The sequence below is a fragment of the Lissotriton helveticus genome, chromosome 1_2 (assembly GCF_964261635.1).
Source record: "Lissotriton helveticus chromosome 1_2, aLisHel1.1, whole genome shotgun sequence".
Lineage (NCBI taxonomy): Eukaryota > Metazoa > Chordata > Amphibia > Caudata > Salamandridae > Lissotriton > Lissotriton helveticus.
Genome location: NC_136058.1, coordinates 376,884,404 through 376,901,971, shown reverse-complemented (window position 1 = coordinate 376,901,971; position 17,568 = coordinate 376,884,404). Strand labels below are relative to the sequence as shown.

Genomic DNA, 17,568 nt, shown 5'->3' with positions numbered 1-17,568 from the left:
ACCTACAGAGGAGCAGGGAGCTATGCTAAGCAGGCAACAGAAAAGTCATGTATGTGTCTCATACACTGGGACCGGTAGTAATACTGGCTCTAAGACCATTAGACAGTAGTCTATTCATCATTACGTCCAACAATAACAAGACACTAAGCAAATGAGAAATGCTGTATGGCATAAAGACGCATTATATAACACAAGCTCCAGGCAGGCACACAATTATCAAGATATATATTGAGTCTCAGGAACTGTGCTACAGTTATTAACCTCTGTGGTGCAAATGGTTAGCGCGTTCGGTTGTTAACAGAAAGGTTGGTGGTTCAAGCCCACCCAGGGAAGTATCCTTTTTGCCTGCATGAAACACTTTAATGAAACACAGATACGTACCTCTGCTCTCTCCTGCTTAAGACCCTTTATCTGAACATTTCAATCCTCTGCATTCTCTCTGCACCTGCAGTCAATTTCATAATTAGGATAGAAAACAAAAGGCCTAGCCCTGTAATACAACTGTAGGCATATGAGGAGGGGAAAATAAGTCAAAAGGCCATCAGCATTTGTTGATCTGGCTTGAAGGCTGTAAGTGTAAGGACCTTGTGGCACAACGGTAGCGCGTCTGACTCCAGATCAAAAGGTTGCGTGGTCAAATCACGTCGGGGTCACTGCTTACCATTTTATTCCCCACTGAGTTCATATATTTCCTTTCGAAAACAAAGTCAAAGGAACGCAACCTTGCATTGGCCGGGAATCGAACCCGGGCCTCCCGCGTGGCAGGCGAGAATTTTACCACTGAACCACCAATGCTTCACATGGGGAGTTCACAGGCATAGCTCTGTCCAAGACAGTGATCAGGTGCACACACTTAAATTGTACACATATGAACAAAGTGTGCGCAGCAGACATGACAACGCCAAAGTTTCACATGATGATGGCTTATATAAGACAAGCTCCAGGCAGGCACATACATATCAAGATATATATTGAGTCTAAGGAAAGATGCTGTAGTCACTCGTCTCTGTGGCGCAATCGGTTAGCTCGTTCGGTTGTTAACAGAAAGGTTGGTGGTTCAAGCCCACCCAGGGACGTATTATTTTGCCTGCATGAAACACTTGAATGGAAAACAGATACATACCTTTGCTCTCTCCTGCTGGACAACCTTTCCCTGAATATTTCAATTCTCTGCGTTCTCTCGGCACCTGCAGTCAATTTCATAATTAGGATAGAAAACAAAAGGTCAAGCTCTGTAATACAACTGTAGGCATATGAGGAGGGGAAAATAAGTCAAAAGGCCCACAGCATTTGTTGATCTGGCTCCGAAAGCGGTAAGTGTAAGGACCTCGTGGCGCAACGGTAGCGCGTCTGACTCCAGATCAGAAGGTTACGTGTTCAAATCACGTCGGGGTCACTGCTTACCATTTTATTCCCCACTGAGGTCATATATTTCCTTTCGAAAACAAAGTCAAAAGAAAGCAGTCTTGCATTGGCCGGGAATCGAACCCGGGCCTCCCGCGTGGCAGGCGAGAATTCTACCACTGAACCACCAATGCTTCACATGGGTTGTTCACAGGCAGAGCTCTGCCCAAGACAGTGATCAGGTACACACACTTAAATTGTACACATATGAACAAAGTGTGCGCAGCAGACATGATAACGCCAACGTTTCACATGAAGATGGCAAGAATCAGATGCAGGAGACTATAACTATGAATGTCTTTGCATTTGCTGAGGTCACTGGCTTGGGACTAGAGTTGTGTTTATCAGGGCATGATGGCAGGCTGCTCCCGAGAAAAGTGGTTCACAGAATGCACCCGCCAGATCACCAGCACTATTGTGTTTCAGATTATCTCACTGAACTCTCCTCCTGGAAAATCCTTCCCACTGGCTTTCCCAGATTCTGTGTCCTCCCCTAAATGCTGGGGTGAAACGGGCGGAGTTCTGCGCCCTGCGTCCCTTTACGCGTCCCTAACGCGCTCCCAATGCGGCCTACAGCCCTGGTCGGGCTTAGATCACTGGAGCCTTTTGTGACCAAGAACTCCGGAAGCCTAGGGTCAGGCCTGTTGCACAGGCATATTGTGCCTTGCCAATCCGGGATTGTTGTGTTTCAGGGCCTAGCCATCAATACTCCTGGGATTTCTTTCCCTGAGAACCCTCTTGTCCCTGTCCTCCCACAAGCCCCAGCTTTTATGTAAAATAAAGTGTGCACCATGGGCCTTCCCCTATTTGCTCTCTCCCCAATCTCTTTCTCCAAAGCTGAGCTCTGAAGGTAAATGTATCTATCTGAGTGAGGGGCTAGGGAGGGCCTTTCCCAGCAGTCTTACAAGTCAAGAGTTCAGAGAAAGCACCTGCTATGGGAGGGAGACTTTGCTCACAGAGAAGTCAAGTCTAACATAACACATCTGATGGGCAAGGCACACGCCTTGCTGGCTGGTAGCACACCTACAGAGGAGCAGGGAGCTATGCTAAGCAGGCAACAGAAAAGTCATGTATGTGTCTCATACACTGGGACCGGTAGTAATACTGGCTCTAATACCATTAGACAGTAGTCTATTCATCATTACGTCCAACAATAACAAGACACTAAGCAAATGAGAAATGCTGTATGGCATAAAGACGCATTATATAACACAAGCTCCAAGCAGGCACACAATTATCAAGATATATATTGAGTCTCAGGAACTGTGCTACAGTTATTAACCTCTGTGGTGCAAATGGTTAGCGCGTTCGGTTGTTAACAGAAAGGTTCGTGGTTCAAGCCCACGCAGGGAAGTATCCTTTTTGCCTGCATGAAACACTTTCATGAAACACAGATACGTACCTCTGCTCTCTCCTGCTTAAGACCCTTTATCTGAACATTTCAATCCTCTGCGTTCTCTCTGCACCTGCAGTCAATTTCATAATTAGGATAGAAAACAAAAGGCCTAGCCCTGTAATACAACTGTAGGCATATGAGGAGGGGAAAATAAGTCAAAAGGCCATCAGCATTTGTTGATCTGGCTTGAAGGCTGTAAGTGTAAGGACCTTGTGGCGCAACGGTAGCGCGTCTGACTCCAGATCAGAAGGTTGCGTGGTCAAATCACGTCTGGGTCACTGCTTACCGAGTTCATATATTTCCTTTCGAAAACAAAGTCAAAGGAACGCAGCCTTGCATTGGCCGGGAATCAAACCCGGGCCTCCCGCATGGTAGGCAAGAATTCTACCACTGAACCACCAATGCTTCACATGGGGAGTTCACAGGCATAGCTCTGTCCAAGACAGTGATCAGGTGCACACACTTAAATTGTACACATATGAACAAAGTGTGCGCAGCAGACATGACAACGCCAAAGTTTCACATGATGATGGCTTATATAAGACAAGCTCCAGGCAGGCACGTACATATCAAGATATATATTGAGTCTAAGGAAAGATGCTGTAGTCACTCGTCTCTGTGGCGCAATCGGTTAGCGCGTTCGGCTGTTAACCAAAAGGTTGGTGGTTCAAGCCCACCCAGGGACGTATTATTTTGCCTGCCTGAAACACTTGAATGGAAAACAGATACATACCTTTGCTCTCTCCTGCTGGACACCCTTTCCCTGAATATTTCAATTCTCTGCGTTCTCTCGGCACCTGCAGTCAATTTCATAATTAGGATAGAAAACAAAAGGTCAAGCTCTGTAATACAACTGTAGGCATATTAGGAGGGGAAAATAAGTCAAAAGGCCCACAGCATTTGTTGATCTGGCTCCGAAAGCTGTAAGTGTAAGGACCTCGTGGCGCAACGGTAGCGCGTCTGACTCCAGATCAGAAGGTTGCGTGTTCAAATCACGTCGGGGTCACTGCTTACCATTTTATTCCCCACTGAGGTCATATATATCCTTTCGAAAACAAAGTCAAAAGAAAGCAGTCTTGCATTGGCCGGGAATCGAACCCGGGCCTCCCGCGTGGCAGGCGAGAATTCTACCACTGAACTACCAATGCTTCACATGGGTTGTTCACAGGCAGAGCTCTGCCCAAGACAGTGATCAGGTGCACACACTTAAATTGTACACATATGAACAAAGTGTGCGCAGCAGACATGATAACGCCAACGTTTCACATGAAGATGGCAAGAATCAGATGCAGGAGACTATAACTATGAATGTCTTTGCATTTGCTGAGGTCACTGGCTTGGGACTAGAGTTGTGTTTATCAGGGCATGATGGCAGGCTGCTCCCGACAAAAGTGGTTCACAGAATGCACCCGCCAGATCACCAGCACTATTGTGTTTCAGATTATCTCACTGAACTCTCCTCCTGGAAAATCCTTCCCACTGGCTTTCCCAGATTCTGTGTCCTCCCCTAAATGCTGGGGTGAAACGGGCAGAGTTCTGCGCCCTGCGTCCCTTTACGCGTCCCTAACGCGCTCCCAACGCGGCCTACAGCTCTGGTCGGGCACAGCCCTGGTCGGGCTTAGATAACTGGAGCCTTTTGTGACCAAGAACTCCGGAAGCCTAGGGTCAGGCCTGTTGCACAGGCATATTGTGCCTTGCCAATCCGGGATTGTTGTGTTTCAGGGCCTAGCCATCAATACTCCTGGGATTTCTTTCCCTGAGAACCCTCTTGTCCCTGTCCTCCCACAAGCCCCAGCTTTTATGTAAAATAAAGTGTGCACCATGGGCCTTCCCCTATTTGCTCTCTCCCCAATCTCTTTCTCCAAAGCTGAGCTCTGAAGGTAAATGTATCTATCTGAGTGAGGGGCTAGGGAGGGCCTTTCCCAGCAGTCTTACAAGTCAAGAGTTCAGAAAAAGCACCTGCTATGGGAGGGAGACTTTGCTCACAGAGAAGTCAAGTCTAACATAACACATCTGATGGGCAAGGCACACGCCTTACTGGCTGGTAGCACACCTACAGAGGAGCAGGGAGCTATGCTAAGCAGGCAACAGAAAAGTCATGTATGTGTCTCATACACTGGGACCGGTAGTAATACTGGCTCTAAGACCATTAGACAGTAGTCTATTCATCATTACGTCCAACAATAACAAGACACTAAGCAAATGAGAAATGCTGTATGGCATAAAGACGCATTATATAACACAAGCTCCAGGCAGGCACACAATTATCAAGATATATATTGAGCCTCAGGAACTGTGCTACAGTTATTAACCTCTGTGGTGCAAATGGTTAGCGCGTTCGGTTGTTAACAGAAAGGTTGGTGGTTCAAGCCCACCCAGGGAAGTATCCTTTTTGCCTGCATGAAACACTTTAATGAAACACAGATACGTACCTCTGCTCTCTCCTGCTTAAGACCCTTTATCTGAACATTTCAATCCTCTGCGTTCTCTCTGCACCTGCAGTCAATTTCATAATTAGGATAGAAAACAAAAGGCCTAGCCCTGTAATACAACTGTAGGCATATGAGGAGGGGAAAATAAGTCAAAAGGCCATCAGCATTTGTTTATCTGGCTTGAAGGCTGTAAGTGTAAGGACCTTGTGGCGCAACGGTAGCGCGTCTGACTCCAGATCAGAAGGTTGCGTGGTCAAATCACGTCGGGGTCACTGCTTACCGTTTTATTCCCCACTGAGTTCATATATTTCCTTTCGAAAACAAAGTCAAAGGAACGCAGCCTTGCATTGGCCGGGAATCGAAACCGGGCCTCCCGCGTGGCAGGCAAGAATTCTACCACTGAACCACCAATGCTTCACATGGGGAGTTCACAGGCATAGCTCTGTCCAAGACAGTGATCAGGTGCACACACTTAAATTGTACACATATGAACAAAGTGTGCGCAGCAGACATGACAACGCCAAAGTTTCACATGATGATGGCTTATATAAGACAAGCTCCAGGCAGGCACGTACATATCAAGATATATATTGAGTCTAAGGAAAGATGCTGTAGTCACTCGTCTCTGTGGCGCAATCGGTTAGCGCGTTCGGCTGTTAACCAAAAGGTTGGTGGTTCAAGCCCACCCAGGGATGTATTATTTTGCCTGCATGAAACACTTGAATGGAAAACAGATACATACCTTTGCTCTCTCCTGCTGGACAACCTTTCCCTGAATATTTCAATTCTCTGCGTTCTCTCGGCACCTGCAGTCAATTTCATAATTAGGATAGAAAACAAAAGGTCAAGCTCTGTAATACAACTGTAGGCATATGAGGAGGGGAAAATAAGTCAAAAGGCCCACAGCATTTGTTGATCTGGCTCCGAAAGCGGTAAGTGTAAGGACCTCGTGGCGCAACGGTAGCGCGTCTGACTCCAGATCAGAAGGTTACGTGTTCAAATCACGTCGGGGTCACTGCTTACCATTTTATTCCCCACTGAGGTCATATATTTCCTTTCGAAAACAAAGTCAAAAGAAAGCAGTCTTGCATTGGCCGGGAATCGAACCCGGGCCTCCCGCGTGGCAGGCGAGAATTCTACCACTGAACCACCAATGCTTCACATGGGTTGTTCACAGGCAGAGCTCTGCCCAAGACAGTGATCAGGTACACACACTTAAATTGTACACATATGAACAAAGTGTGCGCAGCAGACATGATAACGCCAACGTTTCACATGAAGATGGCAAGAATCAGATGCAGGAGACTATAACTATGAATGTCTTTGCATTTGCTGAGGTCACTGGCTTGGGACTAGAGTTGTGTTTATCAGGGCATGATGGCAGGCTGCTCCCGAGAAAAGTGGTTCACAGAATGCACCCGCCAGATCACCAGCACTATTGTGTTTCAGATTATCTCACTGAACTCTCCTCCTGGAAAATCCTTCCCACTGGCTTTCCCAGATTCTGTGTCCTCCCCTAAATGCTGGGGTGAAACGGGCGGAGTTCTGCGCCCTGCGTCCCTTTACGCGTCCCTAACGCGCTCCCAATGCGGCCTACAGCCCTGGTCGGGCTTAGATCACTGGAGCCTTTTGTGACCAAGAACTCCGGAAGCCTAGGGTCAGGCCTGTTGCACAGGCATATTGTGCCTTGCCAATCCGGGATTGTTGTGTTTCAGGGCCTAGCCATCAATACTCCTGGGATTTCTTTCCCTGAGAACCCTCTTGTCCCTGTCCTCCCACAAGCCCCAGCTTTTATGTAAAATAAAGTGTGCACCATGGGCCTTCCCCTATTTGCTCTCTCCCCAATCTCTTTCTCCAAAGCTGAGCTCTGAAGGTAAATGTATCTATCTGAGTGAGGGGCTAGGGAGGGCCTTTCCCAGCAGTATTACAAGTCAAGAGTTCAGAGAAAGCACCTGCTATGGGAGGGAGACTTTGCTCACAGAGAAGTCAAGTCTAACATAACACATCTGATGGGCAAGGCACACGCCTTGCTGGCTGGTAGCACACCTACAGAGGAGCAGGGAGCTATGCTAAGCAGGCAACAGAAAAGTCATGTATGTGTCTCATACACTGGGACCGGTAGTAATACTGGCTCTAAGACCATTAGACAGTAGTCTATTCATCATTACGTCCAACAATAACAAGACACTAAGCAAATGAGAAATGCTGTATGGCATAAAGACGCATTATATAACACAAGCTCCAGGCAGGCACACAATTATCAAGATATATATTGAGTCTCAGGAACTGTGCTACAGTTATTAACCTCTGTGGTGCAAATGGTTAGCGCGTTCGGTTGTTAACAGAAAGGTTCGTGGTTCAAGCCCACGCAGGGAAGTATCCTTTTTGCCTGCATGAAACACTTTCATGAAACACAGATACGTACCTCTGCTCTCTCCTGCTTAAGACCCTTTATCTGAACATTTCAATCCTCTGCGTTCTCTCTGCACCTGCAGTCAATTTCATAATTAGGATAGAAAACAAAAGGCCTAGCCCTGTAATACAACTGTAGGCATATGAGGAGGGGAAAATAAGTCAAAAGGCCATCAGCATTTGTTGATCTGGCTTGAAGGCTGTAAGTGTAAGGACCTTGTGGCGCAACGGTAGCGCGTCTGACTCCAGATCAGAAGGTTGCGTGGTCAAATCACGTCGGGGTCACTGCTTACCGAGTTCATATATTTCCTTTCGAAAACAAAGTCAAAGGAACGCAGCCTTGCATTGGCCGGGAATCGAAACCGGGCCTCCCGCGTGGCAGGCAAGAATTCTACCACTGAACCACCAATGCTTCACATGGGGAGTTCACAGGCATAGCTCTGTCCAAGACAGTGATCAGGTGCACACACTTAAATTGTACACATATGAACAAAGTGTGCGCAGCAGACATGACAACGCCAAAGTTTCACATGATGATGGCTTATATAAGACAAGCTCCAGGCAGGCACGTACATATCAAGATATATATTGAGTCTAAGGAAAGATGCTGTAGTCACTCGTCTCTTTGGCGCAATCGGTTAGCGCGTTCGGCTGTTAACCAAAAGGTTGGTGGTTCAAGCCCACCCAGGGACGTATTATTTTGCCTGCATGAAACACTTGAATGGAAAACAGATACATACCTTTGCTCTCTCCTGCTGGACACCCTTTCCCTGAATATTTCAATTCTCTGCGTTCTCTCGGCACCTGCAGTCAATTTCATAATTAGGATAGAAAACAAAAGGTCAAGCTCTGTAATACAACTGTAGGCATATGAGGAGGGGAAAATAAGTCAAAAGGCCCACAGCATTTGTTGATCTGGCTCCGAAAGCTGTAAGTGTAAGGACCTCGTGGCGCAACGGTAGCGCGTCTGACTCCAGATCAGAAGGTTGCGTGTTCAAATCACGTCGGGGTCACTGCTTACCATTTTATTCCCCACTGAGGTCATATATATCCTTTCGAAAACAAAGTCAAAAGAAAGCAGTCTTGCATTGGCCGGGAATCGAACCCGGGCCTCCCGCGTGGCAGGCGAGAATTCTACCACTGAACTACCAATGCTTCACATGGGTTGTTCACAGGCAGAGCTCTGCCCAAGACAGTGATCAGGTGCACACACTTAAATTGTACACATATGAACAAAGTGTGCGCAGCAGACATGATAACGCCAACGTTTCACATGAAGATGGCAAGAATCAGATGCAGGAGACTATAACTATGAATGTCTTTGCATTTGCTGAGGTCACTGGCTTGGGACTAGAGTTGTGTTTATCAGGGCATGATGGCAGGCTGCTCCCGACAAAAGTGGTTCACAGAATGCACCCGCCAGATCACCAGCACTATTGTGTTTCAGATTATCTTACTGAACTCTCCTCCTGGAAAATCCTTCCCACTGGCTTTCCCAGATTCTGTGTCCTCCCCTAAATGCTGGGGTGAAACGGGCAGAGTTCTGCGCCCTGCGTCCCTTTACGCGTCCCTAACGCGCTCCCAACGCGGCCTACAGCTCTGGTCGGGCACAGCCCTGGTCGGGCTTAGATAACTGGAGCCTTTTGTGACCAAGAACTCCGGAAGCCTAGGGTCAGGCCTGTTGCACAGGCATATTGTGCCTTGCCAATCCGGGATTGTTCTGTTTCAGGGCCTAGCCATCAATACTCCTGGGATTTCTTTCCCTGAGAACCCTCTTGTCCCTGTCCTCCCACAAGCCCCAGCTTTTATGTAAAATAAAGTGTGCACCATGGGCCTTCCCCTATTTGCTCTCTCCCCAATCTCTTTCTCCAAAGCTGAGCTCTGAAGGTAAATGTATCTATCTGAGTGAGGGGCTAGGGAGGGCCTTTCCCAGCAGTCTTACAAGTCAAGAGTTCAGAGAAAGCACCTGCTATGGGAGGGAGACTTTGCTCACAGAGAAGTCAAGTCTAACATAACACATCTGATGGGCAAGGCACACGCCTTACTGGCTGGTAGCACACCTACAGAGGAGCAGGGAGCTATGCTAAGCAGGCAACAGAAAAGTCATGTATGTGTCTCATACACTGGGACCGGTAGTAATACTGGCTCTAAGACCATTAGACAGTAGTCTATTCATCATTACGTCCAACAATAACAAGACACTAAGCAAATGAGAAATGCTGTATGGCATAAAGACGCATTATATAACACAAGCTCCAGGCAGGCACACAATTATCAAGATATATATTGAGTCTCAGGAACTGTGCTACAGTTATTAACCTCTGTGGTGCAAATGGTTAGCGCGTTCGGTTGTTAACAGAAAGGTTGGTGGTTCAAGCCCACCCAGGGAAGTATCCTTTTTGCCTGCATGAAACACTTTAATGAAACACAGATACGTACCTCTGCTCTCTCCTGCTTAAGACCCTTTATCTGAACATTTCAATCCTCTGCGTTCTCTCTGCACCTGCAGTCAATTTCATAATTAGGATAGAAAACAAAAGGCCTAGCCCTGTAATACAACTGTAGGCATATGAGGAGGGGAAAATAAGTCAAAAGGCCATCAGCATTTGTTGATCTGGCTTGAAGGCTGTAAGTGTAAGGACCTTGTGGCGCAACGGTAGCGCGTCTGACTCCAGATCAGAAGGTTGCGTGGTCAAATCACGTCGGGGTCACTGCTTACCATTTTATTCCCCACTGAGTTCATATATTTCCTTTCGAAAACAAAGTCAAAGGAACGCAACCTTGCATTGGCCGGGAATCGAACCCGGGCCTCCCGCGCGGCAGGCGAGAATTTTACCACTGAACCACCAATGCTTCACATGGGGAGTTCACAGGCATAGCTCTGTCCAAGACAGTGATCAGGTGCACACACTTAAATTGTACACATATGAACAAAGTGTGCGCAGCAGACATGACAACGCCAAAGTTTCACATGATGATGGCTTATATAAGACAAGCTCCAGGCAGGCACATACATATCAAGATATATATTGAGTCTAAGGAAAGATGCTGTAGTCACTCGTCTCTGTGGCGCAATCGGTTAGCGCGTTCGGCTGTTAAGCGAAAGGTTGGTGGTTCAAGCCCACCCAGGGACGTATTATTTTGCCTGCATGAAACACTTGAATGGAAAACAGATACATACCTTTGCTCTCTCCTGCTGGACAACCTTTACCTGAATATTTCAATTCTCTGCGTTCTCTCGGCACCTGCAGTCAATTTCATAATTAGGATAGAAAACAAAAGGTCAAGCTCTGTAATACAACTGTAGGCATATGAGGAGGGGAAAATAAGTCAAAAGGCCCACAGCATTTGTTGATCTGGCTCCGAAAGCGGTAAGTGTAAGGACCTCGTGGCGCAACGGTAGCGCGTCTGACTCCAGATCAGAAGGTTACGTGTTCAAATCACGTCGGGGTCACTGCTTACCATTTTATTCCCAACTGAGGTCATATATTTCCTTTCGAAAACAAAGTCAAAAGAAAGCAGTCTTGCATTGGCCGGGAATCGAACCCGGGCCTCCCGCGTGGCAGGCGAGAATTCTACCACTGAACCACCAATGCTTCACATGGGTTGCTCACAGGCAGAGCTCTGCCCAAGACAGTGATCAGGTGCACACACTTAAATTGTACACATATGAACAAAGTGTGCGCAGCAGACATGATAACGCCAACGTTTCACATGAAGATGGCAAGAATCAGATGCAGGAGACTATAACTATGAATGTCTTTGCATTTGCTGAGGTCACTGGCTTGGGACTAGAGTTGTGTTTATCAGGGCATGATGGCAGGCTGCTCCCGACAAAAGTGGTTCACAGAATGCACCCGCCAGATCACCAGCACTATTGTGTTTCAGATTATCTCACTGAACTCTCCTCCTGGAAAATCCTTCCCACTGGCTTTCCCAGATTCTGTGTCCTCCCCTAAATGCTGGGGTGAAACGGGCAGAGTTCTGCGCCCTGCGTCCCTAACGCGCTCCCAACGCGGCCTACAGCCCTGGTCGGGCACAGCCCTGGTCGGGCTTAGATCACTGGAGCCTTTTGTGACCAAGAACTCCGGAAGCCTAGGGTCAGGCCTGTTGCACAGGCATATTGTGCCTTGCCAATCCGGGATTGTTGTGTTTCAGGGCCTAGCCATCAATACTCCTGGGATTTCTTTCCCTGAGAACCCTCTTGTCCCTGTCCTCCCACAAGCCCCAGCTTTTATGTAAAATAAAGTGTGCACCATGGGCCTTCCCCTATTTGCTCTCTCCCCAATCTCTTTCTCCAAAGCTGAGCTCTGAAGGTAAATGTATCTATCTGAGTGAGGGGCTAGGGAGGGCCTTTCCCAGCAGTCTTACAAGTCAAGAGTTCAGAGAAAGCACCTGCTATGGGAGGGAGACTTTGCTCACAGAGAAGTCAATTCTAACATAACACATCTGATGGGCAAGGCACACGCCTTACTGGCTGGTAGCACACCTACAGAGGAGCAGGGAGCTATGCTAAGCAGGCAACAGAAAAGTCATGTATGTGTCTCATACACTGGGACCGGTAGTAATACTGGCTCTAAGACCATTAGACAGTAGTCTATTCATCATTACGTCCAACAATAACAAGACACTAAGCAAATGAGAAATGCTGTATGGCATAAAGACGCATTATATAACACAAGCTCCAGGCAGGCACACAATTATCAAGATATATATTGAGTCTCAGGAACTGTGCTACAGTTATTAACCTCTGTGGTGCAAATGGTTAGCGCGTTCGGTTGTTAACAGAAAGGTTGGTGGTTCAAGCCCACCCAGGGAAGTATCCTTTTTGCCGGCATGAAACACTTTAATGAAACACAGATACGTACCTCTGCTCTCTCCTGCTTAAGACCCTTTATCTGAACATTTCAATCCTCTGCGTTCTCTCTGCACCTGCAGTCAATTTCATAATTAGGATAGAAAACAAAAGGCCTAGCCCTGTAATACAACTGTAGGCATATGAGGAGGGGAAAATAAGTCAAAAGGCCATCAGCATTTGTTGATCTGGCTTGAAGGCTGTAAGTGTAAGGACCTTGTGGCGCAACGGTAGCGCGTCTGACTCCAGATCAGAAGGTTGCGTGGTCAAATCACGTCGGGGTCACTGCTTACCATTTTATTCCCCACTGAGTTCATATATTTCCTTTCGAAAACAAAGTCAAAGGAACGCAGCCTTGCATTGGCCGGGAATCGAACCCGGGCCTCCCGCGTGGCAGGCGAGAATTCTACCACTGAACCACCAATGCTTCACATGGGGAGTTCACAGGCATAGCTCTGTCCAAGACAGTGATCAGGTGCACACACTTAAATTGTACACATATGAACAAAGTGTACGCAGCAGACATGACAACGCCAAAGTTTCACATGATGATGGCTTATATAAGACAAGCTCCAGGCAGGCACATACATATCAAGATATATATTGAGTCTAAGGAAAGATGCTGTAGTCACTCGTCTCTGTGGCGCAATCGGTTAGCGCGTTAGGCTGTTAACCGAAAGGTTGGTGGTTCAAGCCCACCCAGGGACGTATTATTTTGCCTGAATGAAACACTTGAATGGAAAACAGATACATACCTTTGCTCTCTCCTGCTGGACACCCTTTCCCTGAATATTTCAATTCTCTGCGTTCTCTCGGCACCTGCAGTCAATTTCATAATTAGGATAGAAAACAAAAGGTCAAGCTCTGTAATACAACTGTAGGAATATGAGGAGGGGAAAATAAGTCAAAAGGCCCACAGCATTTGTTGATCTGGCTCCGAAAGCTGTAAGTGTTAGGACCTCGTGGCGCAACGGTAGCGCGTCTGACTCCAGATCAGAAGGTTGCGTGTTCAAATCACGTCGGGGTCACTGCTTACCATTTTATTCCCCACTGAGGTCATATATTTCCTTTCGAAAACAAAGTCAAAAGAAAGCAGTCTTGCATTGGCCGGGAATCGAACCCGGGCCTCCCGCATGGCAGGCGAGAATTCTACCACTGAACCACCAATGCTTCACATGGGTTGTTCACAGGCAGAGCTCTGCCCAAGACAGTGATCAGGTGCACACACTTAAATTGTACACATATGAACAAAGTGTGCGCAGCAGACATGATAACGCCAACGTTTCACATGAAGATGGCAAGAATCAGATGCAGGAGACTATAACTATGAATGTCTTTGCATTTGCTGAGGTCACTGGCTTGGGACTAGAGTTGTGTTTATCAGGGCATGATGGCAGGCTGCTCCCGACAAAAGTGGTTCACAGAATGCACCCGCCAGATCACCAGCACTATTGTGTTTCAGATTATCTCACTGAACTCTCCTCCTGGAAAATCCTTCCCACTGGCTTTCCCAGATTCTGTGTCCTCCCCTAAATGCTGGGGTGAAACGGGCAGAGTTCTGCGCCCTGCGTCCCTTTACGCGTCCCTAACGCGCTCCCAACGCGGCCTACAGCCCTGGTCGGCACAGCCCTGGTCGGGCTTAGATCACTGGAGCCTTTTGTGACCAAGAACTCCGGAAGCCTAGGGTCAGGCCTGTTGCACAGGCATATTGTGCCTTGCCAATCCGGGATTGTTGTGTTTCAGGGCCTAGCCATCAATACTCCTGGGATTTCTTTCCCTGAGAACCCTCTTGTCCCTGTCCTCCCACAAGCCCCAGCTTTTATGTAAAATAAAGTGTGCACCATGGGCCTTCCCCTATTTGCTCTCTCCCCAATCTCTTTCTCCAAAGCTGAGCTCTGAAGGTAAATGTATCTATCTGAGTGAGGGGCTAGGGAGGGCCTTTCCCAGCAGTCTTACAAGTCAAGAGTTCAGAGAAAGCACCTGCTATGGGAGGGAGACTTTGCTCACAGAGAAGTCAAGTCTAACATAACACATCTGATGGGCAAGGCACACGCCTTACTGGCTGGTAGCACACCTACAGAGGAGCAGGGAGCTATGCTAAGCAGGCAACAGAAAAGTCATGTATGTGTCTCATACACTGGGACCGGTAGTAATACTGGCTCTAAGACCATTAGACAGTAGTCTATTCATCATTACGTCCAACAATAACAAGACACTAAGCAAATGAGAAATGCTGTATGGCATAAAGACGCATTATATAACACAAGCTCCAGGCAGGCACACAATTATCAAGATATATATTGAGTCTCAGGAACTGTGCTACAGTTATTAACCTCTGTGGTGCAAATGGTTAGCGCGTTCGGTTGTTAACAGAAAGGTTGGTGGTTCAAGCCCACCCAGGGAAGTATCCTTTTTGCCGGCATGAAACACTTTAATGAAACACAGATACGTACCTCTGCTCTCTCCTGCTTAAGACCCTTTATCTGAACATTTCAATCCTCTGCGTTCTCTCTGCACCTGCAGTCATTTTCATAATTAGGATAGAAAACAAAAGGCCTAGCCCTGTAATACAACTGTAGGCATATGAGGAGGGGAAAATAAGTCAAAAGGCCATCAGCATTTGTTGATCTGGCTTGAAGGTTGTAAGTGTAAGGACCTTGTGGCGCAACGGTAGCGCGTCTGACTCCAGATCAGAAGGTTGCGTGGTCAAATCACGTCGGGGTCACTGCTTACCATTTTATTCCCCACTGAGTTCATATATTTCCTTTCGAAAACAAAGTCAAAGGAACGCAGCCTTGCATTGGCCGGGAATGGAACCCGGGCCTCCCGCGTGGCAGGCGAGAATTCTACCATTGAACCACCAATGCTTCACATGGGGAGTTCACAGGCATAGCTCTGTCCAAGACAGTGATCAGGTGCACACACTTAAATTGTACACATATGAACAAAGTGTGCGCAGCAGACATGACAACGCCAAAGTTTCACATGATGATGGCTTATATAAGACAAGCTCCAGGCAGGCACATACATATCAAGATATATATTGAGTCTAAGGAAAGATGCTGTAGTCACTCGTCTCTGTGGCGCAATCGGTTAGCGCGTTTGGCTGTTAACCGAAAGGTTGGTGGTTCAAGCCCACCCAGGGACGTATTATTTTGCCTGAATGAAACACTTGAATGGAAAACAGATACATACCTTTGCTCTCTCCTGCTGGACACCCTTTCCCTGAATATTTCAATTCTCTGCGTTCTCTCGGCACCTGCAGTCAATTTCATAATTAGGATAGAAAACAAAAGGTCAAGCTCTGTAATACAACTGTAGGCATATGAGGAGGGGAAAATAAGTCAAAAGGCCCACAGCATTTGTTGATCTGGCTCCGAAAGCTGTAAGTGTAAGGACCTCGTGGCGCAACGGTAGCGCGTCTGACTCCAGATCAGAAGGTTGCGTGTTCAAATCACGTCGGGGTCACTGCTTACCATTTTATTCCCCACTGAGGTCATATATTTCCTTTCGAAAACAAAGTCAAAAGAAAGCAGTCTTGCATTGGCCAGGAATCGAACCCGGGCCTCCCGCGTGGCAGGCGAGAATTCTACCACTGAACCACCAATGCTTCACATGGGTTGTTCACAGGCAGAGCTCTGCCCAAGACAGTGATCAGGTGCACACACTTAAATTGTACACATATGAACAAAGTGTGCGCAGCAGACATGATAACGCCAACGTCTCACATGAAGATGGCAAGAATCAGATGCAGGAGACTATAACTATGAATGTCTTTGCATTTGCTGAGGTCACTGGCTTGGGACTAGAGTTGTGTTTATCAGGGCATGATGGCAGGCTGCTCCCGACAAAAGTGGTTCACAGAATGCACCCGCCAGATCACCAGCACTATTGTGTTTCAGATTATCTCACTGAACTCTCCTCCTGGAAAATCCTTCCCACTGGCTTTCCCAGATTCTGTGTCCTCCCCTAAATGCTGGGGTGAAACGGGCAGAGTTCTGCGCCCTGCGTCCCTTTACGCGTCCCTAACGCGCTCCCAACGCGGCCTACAGCCCTGGTCGGGCACAGCCCTGGTCGGGCTTAGATCACTGGAGCCTTTTGTGACCAAGAACTCCGGAAGCCTAGGGTCAGGCCTGTTGCACAGGCATATTGTGCCTTGCCAATCCGGGATTGTTGTGTTTCAGGGCCTAGCCATCAATACTCCTGGGATTTCTTTCCCTGAGAACCCTCTTGTCCCTGTCCTCCCACAAGCCCCAGCTTTTATGTAAAATTAAGTGTGCACCATGGGCCTTCCCCTATTTGCTCTCTCCCCAATCTCTTTCTCCAAAGCTGAGCTCTGAAGGTAAATGTATCTATCTGAGTGAGGGGCTAGGGAGGGCCTTTCCCAGCAGTCTTACAAGTCAAGAGTTCAGAGAAAGCACCTGCTATGGGAGGGAGACTTTGCTCACAGAGAAGTCAAGTCTAACATAACACATCTGATGGGCAAGGCACACGCCTTACTGGCTGGTAGCACACCTACAGAGGAGCAGGGAGCTATGCTAAGCAGGCAACAGAAAAGTCATGTATGTGTCTCATACACTGGGACCGGTAGTAATACTTGCTCTAAGACCATTAGACAGTAGTCTATTCATCATTACGTCCAACAATAACAAGACACTAAGCAAATGAGAAATGCTGTATGGCATAAAGACGCATTATATAACACAAGCTCCAGGCAGGCACACAATTATCAAGATATATATTGAGTCTCAGGAACTGTGCTACAGTTATTAACCTCTGTGGTGCAAATGGTTAGCGCGTTCGGTTGTTACCAGAAAGGTTGGTGGTTCAAGCCCACCCAGGGAAGTATCCTTTTTGCCGGCATGAAACACTTTAATGAAACACAGATACGTACCTCTGCTCTCTCCTGCTTAAGACCCTTTATCTGAACATTTCAATCCTCTGCGTTCTCTCTGCACCTGCAGTCAATTTCATAATTAGGATAGAAAACAAAAGGCCTAGCCCTGTAATACAACTGTAGGCATATGAGGAGGGGAAAATAAGTCAAAAGGCCATCAGCATTTGTTGAT

The 17,568-nt window shown here is 47.4% G+C and overlaps 30 non-coding genes across 30 annotated transcripts; 19 read left to right on the top strand and 11 right to left on the bottom strand.

Annotated features, from left to right (window-relative positions):
- Window positions 1–724: 724 nt before the first annotated feature.
- Window positions 725–795, bottom strand: TRNAG-GCC (transfer RNA glycine (anticodon GCC)). Its single transcript has one exon. It is a non-coding gene; the product is annotated as a tRNA-Gly (tRNA).
- Window positions 796–1,002: 207 nt separating this feature from the next.
- TRNAN-GUU (transfer RNA asparagine (anticodon GUU)) lies at window positions 1,003–1,076 on the top strand. Its single transcript has one exon. It is a non-coding gene; the product is annotated as a tRNA-Asn (tRNA).
- A 248-nt stretch (window positions 1,077–1,324) lies between these two features.
- TRNAW-CCA (transfer RNA tryptophan (anticodon CCA)) lies at window positions 1,325–1,396 on the top strand. The gene has a single exon. It is a non-coding gene; the product is annotated as a tRNA-Trp (tRNA).
- A 71-nt stretch (window positions 1,397–1,467) lies between these two features.
- On the bottom strand, window positions 1,468–1,538 carry TRNAG-GCC (transfer RNA glycine (anticodon GCC)). Its single transcript has one exon. It is a non-coding gene; the product is annotated as a tRNA-Gly (tRNA).
- Window positions 1,539–3,134: 1,596 nt separating this feature from the next.
- Window positions 3,135–3,205, bottom strand: TRNAG-ACC (transfer RNA glycine (anticodon ACC)). The gene has a single exon. It is a non-coding gene; the product is annotated as a tRNA-Gly (tRNA).
- A 207-nt stretch (window positions 3,206–3,412) lies between these two features.
- TRNAN-GUU (transfer RNA asparagine (anticodon GUU)) lies at window positions 3,413–3,486 on the top strand. Its single transcript has one exon. It is a non-coding gene; the product is annotated as a tRNA-Asn (tRNA).
- Window positions 3,487–3,734: 248 nt separating this feature from the next.
- On the top strand, window positions 3,735–3,806 carry TRNAW-CCA (transfer RNA tryptophan (anticodon CCA)). Its single transcript has one exon. It is a non-coding gene; the product is annotated as a tRNA-Trp (tRNA).
- Window positions 3,807–3,877: 71 nt separating this feature from the next.
- Window positions 3,878–3,948, bottom strand: TRNAG-GCC (transfer RNA glycine (anticodon GCC)). Its single transcript has one exon. It is a non-coding gene; the product is annotated as a tRNA-Gly (tRNA).
- A 1,484-nt stretch (window positions 3,949–5,432) lies between these two features.
- TRNAW-CCA (transfer RNA tryptophan (anticodon CCA)) lies at window positions 5,433–5,504 on the top strand. Its single transcript has one exon. It is a non-coding gene; the product is annotated as a tRNA-Trp (tRNA).
- A 349-nt stretch (window positions 5,505–5,853) lies between these two features.
- TRNAN-GUU (transfer RNA asparagine (anticodon GUU)) lies at window positions 5,854–5,927 on the top strand. The gene has a single exon. It is a non-coding gene; the product is annotated as a tRNA-Asn (tRNA).
- Window positions 5,928–6,175: 248 nt separating this feature from the next.
- Window positions 6,176–6,247, top strand: TRNAW-CCA (transfer RNA tryptophan (anticodon CCA)). The gene has a single exon. It is a non-coding gene; the product is annotated as a tRNA-Trp (tRNA).
- A 71-nt stretch (window positions 6,248–6,318) lies between these two features.
- TRNAG-GCC (transfer RNA glycine (anticodon GCC)) lies at window positions 6,319–6,389 on the bottom strand. The gene has a single exon. It is a non-coding gene; the product is annotated as a tRNA-Gly (tRNA).
- A 1,468-nt stretch (window positions 6,390–7,857) lies between these two features.
- On the top strand, window positions 7,858–7,929 carry TRNAW-CCA (transfer RNA tryptophan (anticodon CCA)). Its single transcript has one exon. It is a non-coding gene; the product is annotated as a tRNA-Trp (tRNA).
- Window positions 7,930–8,263: 334 nt separating this feature from the next.
- TRNAN-GUU (transfer RNA asparagine (anticodon GUU)) lies at window positions 8,264–8,337 on the top strand. The gene has a single exon. It is a non-coding gene; the product is annotated as a tRNA-Asn (tRNA).
- Window positions 8,338–8,585: 248 nt separating this feature from the next.
- Window positions 8,586–8,657, top strand: TRNAW-CCA (transfer RNA tryptophan (anticodon CCA)). The gene has a single exon. It is a non-coding gene; the product is annotated as a tRNA-Trp (tRNA).
- A 71-nt stretch (window positions 8,658–8,728) lies between these two features.
- TRNAG-GCC (transfer RNA glycine (anticodon GCC)) lies at window positions 8,729–8,799 on the bottom strand. Its single transcript has one exon. It is a non-coding gene; the product is annotated as a tRNA-Gly (tRNA).
- Window positions 8,800–10,283: 1,484 nt separating this feature from the next.
- Window positions 10,284–10,355, top strand: TRNAW-CCA (transfer RNA tryptophan (anticodon CCA)). The gene has a single exon. It is a non-coding gene; the product is annotated as a tRNA-Trp (tRNA).
- A 71-nt stretch (window positions 10,356–10,426) lies between these two features.
- Window positions 10,427–10,497, bottom strand: TRNAG-GCC (transfer RNA glycine (anticodon GCC)). Its single transcript has one exon. It is a non-coding gene; the product is annotated as a tRNA-Gly (tRNA).
- A 207-nt stretch (window positions 10,498–10,704) lies between these two features.
- On the top strand, window positions 10,705–10,778 carry TRNAN-GUU (transfer RNA asparagine (anticodon GUU)). Its single transcript has one exon. It is a non-coding gene; the product is annotated as a tRNA-Asn (tRNA).
- A 248-nt stretch (window positions 10,779–11,026) lies between these two features.
- On the top strand, window positions 11,027–11,098 carry TRNAW-CCA (transfer RNA tryptophan (anticodon CCA)). The gene has a single exon. It is a non-coding gene; the product is annotated as a tRNA-Trp (tRNA).
- Window positions 11,099–11,169: 71 nt separating this feature from the next.
- Window positions 11,170–11,240, bottom strand: TRNAG-GCC (transfer RNA glycine (anticodon GCC)). Its single transcript has one exon. It is a non-coding gene; the product is annotated as a tRNA-Gly (tRNA).
- Window positions 11,241–12,712: 1,472 nt separating this feature from the next.
- On the top strand, window positions 12,713–12,784 carry TRNAW-CCA (transfer RNA tryptophan (anticodon CCA)). The gene has a single exon. It is a non-coding gene; the product is annotated as a tRNA-Trp (tRNA).
- A 71-nt stretch (window positions 12,785–12,855) lies between these two features.
- On the bottom strand, window positions 12,856–12,926 carry TRNAG-GCC (transfer RNA glycine (anticodon GCC)). Its single transcript has one exon. It is a non-coding gene; the product is annotated as a tRNA-Gly (tRNA).
- A 207-nt stretch (window positions 12,927–13,133) lies between these two features.
- On the top strand, window positions 13,134–13,207 carry TRNAN-GUU (transfer RNA asparagine (anticodon GUU)). The gene has a single exon. It is a non-coding gene; the product is annotated as a tRNA-Asn (tRNA).
- A 248-nt stretch (window positions 13,208–13,455) lies between these two features.
- On the top strand, window positions 13,456–13,527 carry TRNAW-CCA (transfer RNA tryptophan (anticodon CCA)). The gene has a single exon. It is a non-coding gene; the product is annotated as a tRNA-Trp (tRNA).
- A 71-nt stretch (window positions 13,528–13,598) lies between these two features.
- TRNAG-GCC (transfer RNA glycine (anticodon GCC)) lies at window positions 13,599–13,669 on the bottom strand. Its single transcript has one exon. It is a non-coding gene; the product is annotated as a tRNA-Gly (tRNA).
- Window positions 13,670–15,152: 1,483 nt separating this feature from the next.
- Window positions 15,153–15,224, top strand: TRNAW-CCA (transfer RNA tryptophan (anticodon CCA)). The gene has a single exon. It is a non-coding gene; the product is annotated as a tRNA-Trp (tRNA).
- Window positions 15,225–15,573: 349 nt separating this feature from the next.
- Window positions 15,574–15,647, top strand: TRNAN-GUU (transfer RNA asparagine (anticodon GUU)). Its single transcript has one exon. It is a non-coding gene; the product is annotated as a tRNA-Asn (tRNA).
- A 248-nt stretch (window positions 15,648–15,895) lies between these two features.
- TRNAW-CCA (transfer RNA tryptophan (anticodon CCA)) lies at window positions 15,896–15,967 on the top strand. Its single transcript has one exon. It is a non-coding gene; the product is annotated as a tRNA-Trp (tRNA).
- Window positions 15,968–16,038: 71 nt separating this feature from the next.
- Window positions 16,039–16,109, bottom strand: TRNAG-GCC (transfer RNA glycine (anticodon GCC)). The gene has a single exon. It is a non-coding gene; the product is annotated as a tRNA-Gly (tRNA).
- Window positions 16,110–17,568: the final 1,459 nt, after the last annotated feature.